The sequence below is a fragment of the Egretta garzetta genome, unplaced genomic scaffold, assembly GCF_000687185.1.
Source record: "Egretta garzetta isolate BGI_Z169 unplaced genomic scaffold, ASM68718v1 scaffold142, whole genome shotgun sequence".
NCBI classification, from domain to species: Eukaryota; Metazoa; Chordata; class Aves; order Pelecaniformes; family Ardeidae; genus Egretta; species Egretta garzetta.
Genome location: NW_009258955.1, coordinates 697,265 through 705,792, shown reverse-complemented (window position 1 = coordinate 705,792; position 8,528 = coordinate 697,265). Strand labels below are relative to the sequence as shown.

Genomic DNA, 8,528 nt, shown 5'->3' with positions numbered 1-8,528 from the left:
TGGCTGACGACACCAAGCTGCGTGCTGCAGTCAACATGCTGGAGGGAAGGGATGCCATCCAGAGGGACCTTGACAGGCTCGAGAGGTGGGCCCGTGCAAACCTCATGAAGTTCAACAAGACCAAGCGCAAGGTCCTGCATATGGGTCGGGGAAATCCCAAGCACAAATACAGGCTGGGCAGAGAATGGATCAAGAGCAGCCCTGAGGAGAAGGACTTGGGGGTGTTGGTTGATAAGTTCAACATGACCCAGCAATGTGCACTTCCAGCCCAGAAAGCCAACCATATCCTGGGCTGCATTAAAAGAAGCGTGGCCAGCAGGTCAAGGGAGGTGAGCTCTCATGAGACCCCACCTGGAGTACTGCATTCAGCTCTGGGACCCCCAACATAAGATGGACATGGACCTGCTGAAGCAAGTCCAGGAGGGCCACAAAGATGATCAGAGGGCTGGAGCACCTCTCGCATGAAGACAGGCTTGAGAGAGTTGGAGTTGTTCAGCATGGAGAAGAGAAGGCTCCAAGGAGACCTTATAGCAGCCTTCTGGTACCTGAAGTAGGCCTACAAGAAAGCTGGAGAGGGACTTTTTACAAGGGCATGTACTGATAGGACAAGGGGTAATGGCTTTAAACTGAAAGAGAGTAGATTGAGGTTAGATAAAAGGAAGAAACTTTTTGCTGTGAGGGTGGTGAGGCACAGGAACAGGTTGTCCAGAGAAGTTGTGGATGCCCCATCCCTGGAAGTGTTCAAGGCCAGGCTGGACGGGGCTTTGAGCAGCCTGGTCCAGTGGAAGGGGGGTTGGAACTAGATGATCTTTAAAGGTCCCTTCCAACCCAAACCATTCTACAATTCTATGCTATTAAGTAGGTTAATAAAGACTGAGAAATTTCTATGAGACCAGCCCCTGCTCAGTGAATGGATGACCTGATAGCCATCAGTTTACAGTACTGGCAAACACAAACTAGAAGAACAAATCATAGGAATTACTGGGATCTAAGCAAAAGCATAGGCAAACCAAAAGCAGATCATTCCATTGGCAAAAAAAAATTCACCTCCTACCAGAAGTCACCAACAAAAACGATGGTATTTGAATGTCTAGTGCTATAAAATTGTGCTCCAAAAATAAAACTAAATGAGTTTGTTTCCTTTAAGGCTATCACTATGGCTCAGTACATTGCTTTGAATATGAAGATTCAGCAGCTGTTCTCTCTAGTTTTTCATCTTGGGATCTTTAATATGTTTTCAATCTAATTTTAATTTGTTATAGAAAAAGAGGAATGAACTTTCTTCTCAAGGCTAAATTAAACTTGTCTCTTGTGCAGGTATCACAAAGTATAAAAAAGTAGGAGAATCAGTTGCTACATTTAATAAAAGCTTTTTTAAAATAAGACAGACAATGAGGTTTCTCCATTGGTTCACTATTTCTCAAGGCCATCATTTTTCAACAAAAATAATTAACTGCAGGATACGTACATGAGCAGAATTTTTGTATTTTAACAACCAAAAAACCCTCTGCAGTATATTGCCTGAGTAAGCAAATAGCTAAGTATGCAAGTCAGGAACAGAGTCTGCACAGTTCATAGCAAGCTGGTGTCCTTTGCAATGACAGCAAGTGCAGCAGAAGTGAGTTTAGCTAAGAAGAGGTTGGGTGGCCTCATTTTTGACCAGAATGTTATCACAAATCAAGATCATTAAGAAAACAACGAAGCTGGTCAGCCACAGGTTTCAAAAATATATCAGGATGCTTGCCTCCTCCTGGAAGTATCCAAAGTGTGGGGTGGATGCATGCTGTAATGCACCCCAAAAATCCCACGCTGAAGATGACCAGCCTGGGCCCTGGCTGGAGAACATCAGGACTCCCTTTCAGCTCACATGCTCGGCATACCTTTGTGCAGAAACCAAACTGAAAAGGGTAATCTGCATGCCTGGAGATGACACCTTAATTTGAGTCAGGGTGTCTATCAGTTTAGAGATGATAATTTTGCCTCTGTGTCCCACCTGTAAGATGGGGGTAATAGTCTTTATGTTATCTCCACAAGATATGGGAGTACTTGCCTATCTTCCAAGATAAGCATATCAAATCTCACATAGGATGGACCAGATGCTTTGATACTAAAATGCTGTATATTTTTCTAATTGCATATATCTAATTGTGCTTAATGCTACTAGAGACATTTTTCAGATATTGTACAGTCCTCTGAATGTAGAGAAAACAAATGAGAGCCCTGAATGAAACTGTGCTCTGGTTACGCCTAGATCTGATACAGCTACTGTCACTTCACATCTGGGAAAGGTAACTCGCAGCCAGCCTGCCGCAGAAGAACAGTCCAGCCTGGCTACAGTTCCCAGGCTCCCTGCTGCAAGGTTTTCTGTGGTTCCCATTAGACACCGATCTTCCGCCTCCTGCCCCAGCCACACAGTCAGTTTTCAGTCTCTCTCCAGGGAAAAGCTCTTCCCCATGCCTGCCCCCTTCTCTGTGAACTCCCCTTTGCTCCCACCAGATATTTTGTCTGTGTCCCCCCAGTTAACTAAGCTTCTGAGCTTCACCCCTTCCTTCCCCAAACACGACAGGGAGAACCACCAGTTCAGCTAATTGCCGTTGCCTAATAGGATGCTCTGTCCAGCAGAGAAAGATGGGAAAGCTGTAGCAATAGATCTGAAAGGGCTGGTAATTGATGCAACGCTATCATCGCCTGTCAACTGCAAGAGAAACCAAGTACCTCCCTGCCATTTTCATTTTTGTCAGAGAGCATCACTCAACCAATCGTCTACTGCTTTTCACTTTTAAACTCTGGGGGAAGGAAAACAGCAGCAAATAGAACTGACCCAGATGAATTTAAATGCTCAAGTTAACACTGCTCACTAGGATAAAAGGAATTGTTGCAAAGCTTTTCTTCTTTGGAAGAAAACATTGATAACCAAGATTAGCTCCTGCAAAACACAGTCTCATTTAAATTTTTTTCTAAAAAGGCAAAGATGCTGTAGCTAAGCAACCTGGCTCTTTCTTAAACTGGAAGTTGGTTTTCATAGCACCTTGTTTATCACTGAAAGCTCTGACAAACCTCCACCTTATTTTATGTAATCATGTCTGGGGGAGTGCCAGATTAGATCTGGTATACTGTTGTAAAGGGACTTTTCCCATGAATGCAGATGATGCAAAGTTATTTTTAAAATAGCATCCGAAATGTTCTTTGTGTCTGCTGCATGCTCTTCAAATAGACCGAGTTGTGTGAGCAGCCATCAGTCTGAGAGAACAGCTATGCCTTTCTGCTTTTGGATCTAAGAAGTGCTGGCTGTGTCCTGAACTGAGCCGCTCCCTTTTCTGTCTTAGATTGCCCTTTTAGCCCAGGATTTGATATAGCATTCGGTATTTGTATTCTACCACTAAAGATCTCATTTTCTTCTAAGAGGAAATATATCCTGACATATACTCTCTACCCTGGTTTGGGTACTTCTCTTGCCGTATCTTGGATGCAATCTGTAGCTCCAAGGATTATTATTATTTCCAAATTAGACGCTAACTATATTCCGTAAACCCTGTTCACTCTAGATTGAAACACCAAACTGCTTGCTTTTCACATTTTTCTCATTCTGACTGCACTTTTCCTACTGGACAGGACAGCAAATACATGCAAGTAATAAGCAAAACCGATGACACTGGATGTGACCCACTGGGTTATGACTTTGGATGCTAACCTCTTGTCATGCTTCCCCTCCCACAGAGTATGTGCGCTAATAGCCTTTTCCCAGTTTGACAAGGGCACTGGAAAGTATCTGTCTGAAAAACCTGGAAAGCACTGGGTTTTTTCCTCTCTCCCAACCCTGTCTGCATTACAATTTTATTTTTAATCAGCCTCCGCCTCCCCCTTTTTCATTTGGTTGGCTGTAACACTACGTACAGTATAATAAAATAAGATGGTCCCAAATGTTTTGCTAAACAACAGAAAAAAGATTTTGGCTGTACTGCTCATTTGTTTTCCTTTCTCAATTGGTTTTGTGTTTGTGCAGAATAAATATACACACAGTAGGCCTATGCATCTTTCTACAAACACAGATACACACACTATATACAGACAGCAATGCAGCTTTTTTGTTTACTCTGCCTCTCTCATTCCCTCTAGATATTTTTGCACGCTGTCATTTGTGGAATACTGTTGAAACCCAAAGGGATGTCAGCTGAGCCTGCTTCGTATTGCAAGCTGTTGGCAGTCTCATTAGGGATGGAGGAACAGCGTGGAGTCCACTGCTGTTTTTCACAGGCTGATGCTGCTGGTTGGAAGCGTTCGGCTGAGCTCAATGGGCTATGCCAGCCGATTTCTTCAGATGCTCCTCAGCCCTGATTTTATTGTTGGTCTCTCAACAAGGACTCTAAAGTGGTTACTAAAAATGCCAGCAGCTGCTGCCAGCATGTATGGAGAAGGAATCTAATATATTAAAAGAAAAATCTTCAAAGGTTTTGAATACGGCAAAAATGCATGTTTTCTTACCCCCATTACCAGCCTTGCCCGTACAATGAAATTACTGTGGATTTGTTATTGGGTAACTAAACTTTTTCTATGTTTGTTAATTTCAGAATTATCTGCATCATTTTGTTCTTTACCCAAGTCATTTTAATTATTTTAACCCTGCAGATATTACCCGCCTCATCTGTTGCAGCCCCACAGAATCCAAATCTCTTGCCCACGTACTTTTTCAGGGAAACTGTTCCCTGTTCAGGTGTCAAGGTAGAGGGCAGGAAGGAGAATGTAGCATGCTCTGCTTTACCATGAGTTGTTCCTTCTCCCCATGGGGCCAAGAAAAGAACACCTGGCCATCAGCCTCTTTTTGGCTGATAGAATTCAAAAACAAACAAACAAAAAAACCCCAACAACAGCAACAAAAGATAAAAAAACTCTACAACTGAAATAGGCCTTAGCCACTGCTGCAGTTTGGCTTTCCTGCATAAAGCCTCACCTAACTTCCTGCCTAACTAGACTGGGCAGTTTCCAGTCATCCTCAGACTGAAGGTGGGCACTCTTGTTCTCCCAGCTCATCTAGGCTGCTATGAAATCAGGGATATATGGGTCCTGTGCACAAAAGAATACAATCAGGAAAACATATGACTATATATTAGGAATTTAGGTAGTCAATTGAAAAATGGGAAATCTAAAAGCTCCATGCACTTGCTTTTGCTTTGTATTCAATTTGAGGGCACCATACATGAAGCAAGATATTTAAGACTCGCCAAACCACCTCCTGAGGAACACCTAAATCTAAGGACAGAAGGCAGTTAAAGGAGGAATAGTATGTCTAAGCCTTTCATGCATTTGAGTCATAATATTCTTTAATTCCCCGACCACACACTATTTTTCTTTCAAGCAAGGACTAGCACTACAACTATTCCATCACATAATCAGGTTACTCTTGATGACCTTCCAAAGCCAAACCCCAATGTCACTGTTAGCACCTTCTCCCAGTGATTCTGTGCCAGAGCATGTGAAGGCAATACAGTACTTTCAACAACAGTCTCTTTCTTTTCTGGTAGAAGTTGGGTCCCATCCATTCCTTCCTCTTTTCTGTCTAGCACATACAGAGCACTGGTTTACCATATGTTTACATTCACTGTAATGCACCTCCATCTCTCTCCTTTCAGTTGATTTTTATTTAGAAGATAAACACTTCAGGACAACACAGAAAGTAGGAAAATTTGTCTGCAATGTGTCTAGCGGATTTTAGCCACTATAAAATTAACTGAAATATAAGACAAAGCAAAGAAGCATTTCAGTAACCCGTAAGTTTTTTTTTTTTTTGTCCTCTTGTCCATTCCCTAAGTCACTCCCTTCCCCTTCTCTGTCACTTGCTATATTTTCATAGTGTTAGGGAAGAGGGGAGTTGTATCTCTGAAATACTGAGCATTATGCCTTAGATTTAATGGCACTGACAGCCCAGCCACATAGTATGGGCTATGCAGTAAACAGACTTTCAGAGCCAAATCAGAAATCCACTATGGCAAAGACTTACCAAAGGGTCCACAGAAAGCCTATGCTGCACTAAATACTCAAGTCACCTAACAAAACTGAAGAGAGGAAGGTCTAACTTAAGCAGAACTGGAAATTCAGAGATCTCCATTCTCTTCCTTACTCTGCTGGAGACAGACTTTGTAATCCGGTACAGAGCATTCCAGAGTCAGCAGGTATTACTGTATCTGCCTCTAAGAAGATAAAAGAGAGGATGGGGAATATAATTTCATTAGCATTTATAAGGCAAACTGTGTGGAAAGCATTGTTGCACAACCATGTAATTTATCCTAATTCCACGGGGTAGATTCCAAGAAAACAAAGTGTGAAGAGCAGCATAAGGGACCTGCTTGTAAAGAAAGAAGTCCCCATCAGACTGAACTCTCCTAAAATGGTGACCACAGGGTAAAAGGAGAGAAAGCTTCTCTATAGATTGTTCCCAGCAACTCTCCATCCCCAGGGTCACTGTTACTAAGCAAGGAGTCTCATCCTCTTCAGGCACAATAAGAAAAGGCGCTCTCTGCTTGCAAGTTTTATTTTGGGGGAGGTTTGTATTACCTACATATCCTTCTCTTAGCCACAAGAGCCTTGTTGATTTAACACTCTAATAAGTGTCATGGAGAAGGAAGAACATCCAGCAGGTTTTTCCTCTACACACAAATTGAAAAGCCACTCATGAAGTGACATTTATCCCTGTACTCAAAGTTATTATCACCTTAAGGTGTGACCATGAGCCACTCTCACATATACAGCATCACTCATTAAAGAACTTCTGCCCTAGAATGTATATTTTAATTCATTTTTGCATCCTGGGAACACACTTGTAGACTACAGCATCACAGTAGGCTTACTAAAACAAAAACATGCAACCGTCCAGTATGAAAAGTAAAACATCCTCTGTAACATCAGCAAACACAGTGCTTCCTATTGGCAAAACAGCACAAAGCAGCTCTGGGTTTATATTGCTTTATCAGATTGGACACAACAGTAGCAGAAATGCTGTATAAAAAAAAAATATTATTGTAAACTATGTAAAGCAGTCTCTGTTAGCTCTAAAGAACAAGGAAAACACTAGGCAGAATGAACAGGGACAGAAAAAAAAAAAAGTAGAAACAACAGTGCAGGTGAGTCTGGTAAATAAAAGCTCTGCAAAGAAACTTACTTGAGCCCAGCTAGCTTTACAACGGCACACCCCAGAACCCCAACTGATCTGTAACGTACGTTTTAAGTAAAATAAATGTATACTCTCCTTCAGCAGATAGGAAATGCCCACCACCCTCTCAGCAGGAGAGTGAAACCCAGTATGCCAAGAACCCAGTCCTGGCTCAAACCTGGCGAAGACACCATCTCTACATCAGTGGTCCATGCCAGCCACTTCAGTTCCTCATACACAGTAAGAGATCAAATCATAGACTGAGATTTTCCAGTTTGCCCACTGAGACATTAAAGACCGTAGAATTAAAATGTTCTTTACAAGACACAGAAAACTTCCTGTAACCCTTAAGGTTGTTTTTCATGCAGAATTTCATTCTGCACTCAGTTTCCTTAAATGACACCCTGCTTGCCTCATGTGCAATAATAAAATGGAAGGTAGATTTTAGTGAATGTCATATTCATGAAGAAAACCGCTTTTCATAACGAGAGTGAATTCCACAGAGAAATAAATAGTACTTTTTACTCCCATGAAAATGAATTGTGAAGAGTGAAAAAAAAATCCTTTTATTTCCCCCCTCCTCCAACAAATTCTTCCAGAGAGAGTAGCTTTTTGTAATGTTCTCTCCAGGACACACTTTTAAGGATTTAGATCTGGAAGAGAAGAGTAATTGTGGGATTATATCCAGTTTGGTTTGACTCAGATTATGTTTTCCTATATATTAAGAATACAGCGCATGACTCAGAGCTCATAACAGCAAACAACAGGCTTTGAACCAGACCAAAGGTGCGTTAAAGCCCACCACTGATCTTTCTTCATCTTCTCCGTTTTACTTTTGCCTTGGTTTTTCTTAGTCTTCTCGCAGGGGGGGTTTCCCCCCTTTTCTTCTTGGTTGCAGGAAGAGATGCAACTTACAGTCCCACCCCTCTGCTGACAATTTTGCTCAGAAACATTAGGAAAAGGAGGAGCACTTGACAAAATACATAACCACATTCAGGATAACTAGCATATTTTAAAAAACAAGGTTTACCAGGTCTCATGGGAAACAATATTTTCTTCTAGGAAGAAACATGAGATATTAGAAAAGTGTTCCCTTGAATTCAGAAGTCAAAAAGTACTTGACAAAGAAAAAGAATAATCTTTTTTTTTTCCCCATTTGCAGAAATATTTAATTTAAAATTAGTCTTTATCAAAGACTACTTGATTTCTCATCTCAAGTTTATTTTAAGAAAAAAAAGTTCAAGTGAAAAATACCAAAAAAGGATATTTACAAAAATTCTGAGTTTTTCTTGCTCAAAAATGTTAGTAGATCAATTCACCAAAACCAACTCTTTTCCTAAATTTAGATTTGGCTTTGATAAATTGGCATTTTATAACAGATTAG

General features: G+C 41.3%; 1 protein-coding gene across 1 annotated transcript in view; it reads right to left on the bottom strand.

The window, feature by feature from the left end:
• Positions 1 to 8,528, bottom strand: part of GPR158 (G protein-coupled receptor 158) — a gene marked incomplete at its 5' end in the record, with an annotated part of 205,263 nt that overhangs the window by 181,252 nt on the left and 15,483 nt on the right. The window lies entirely within an intron of this gene.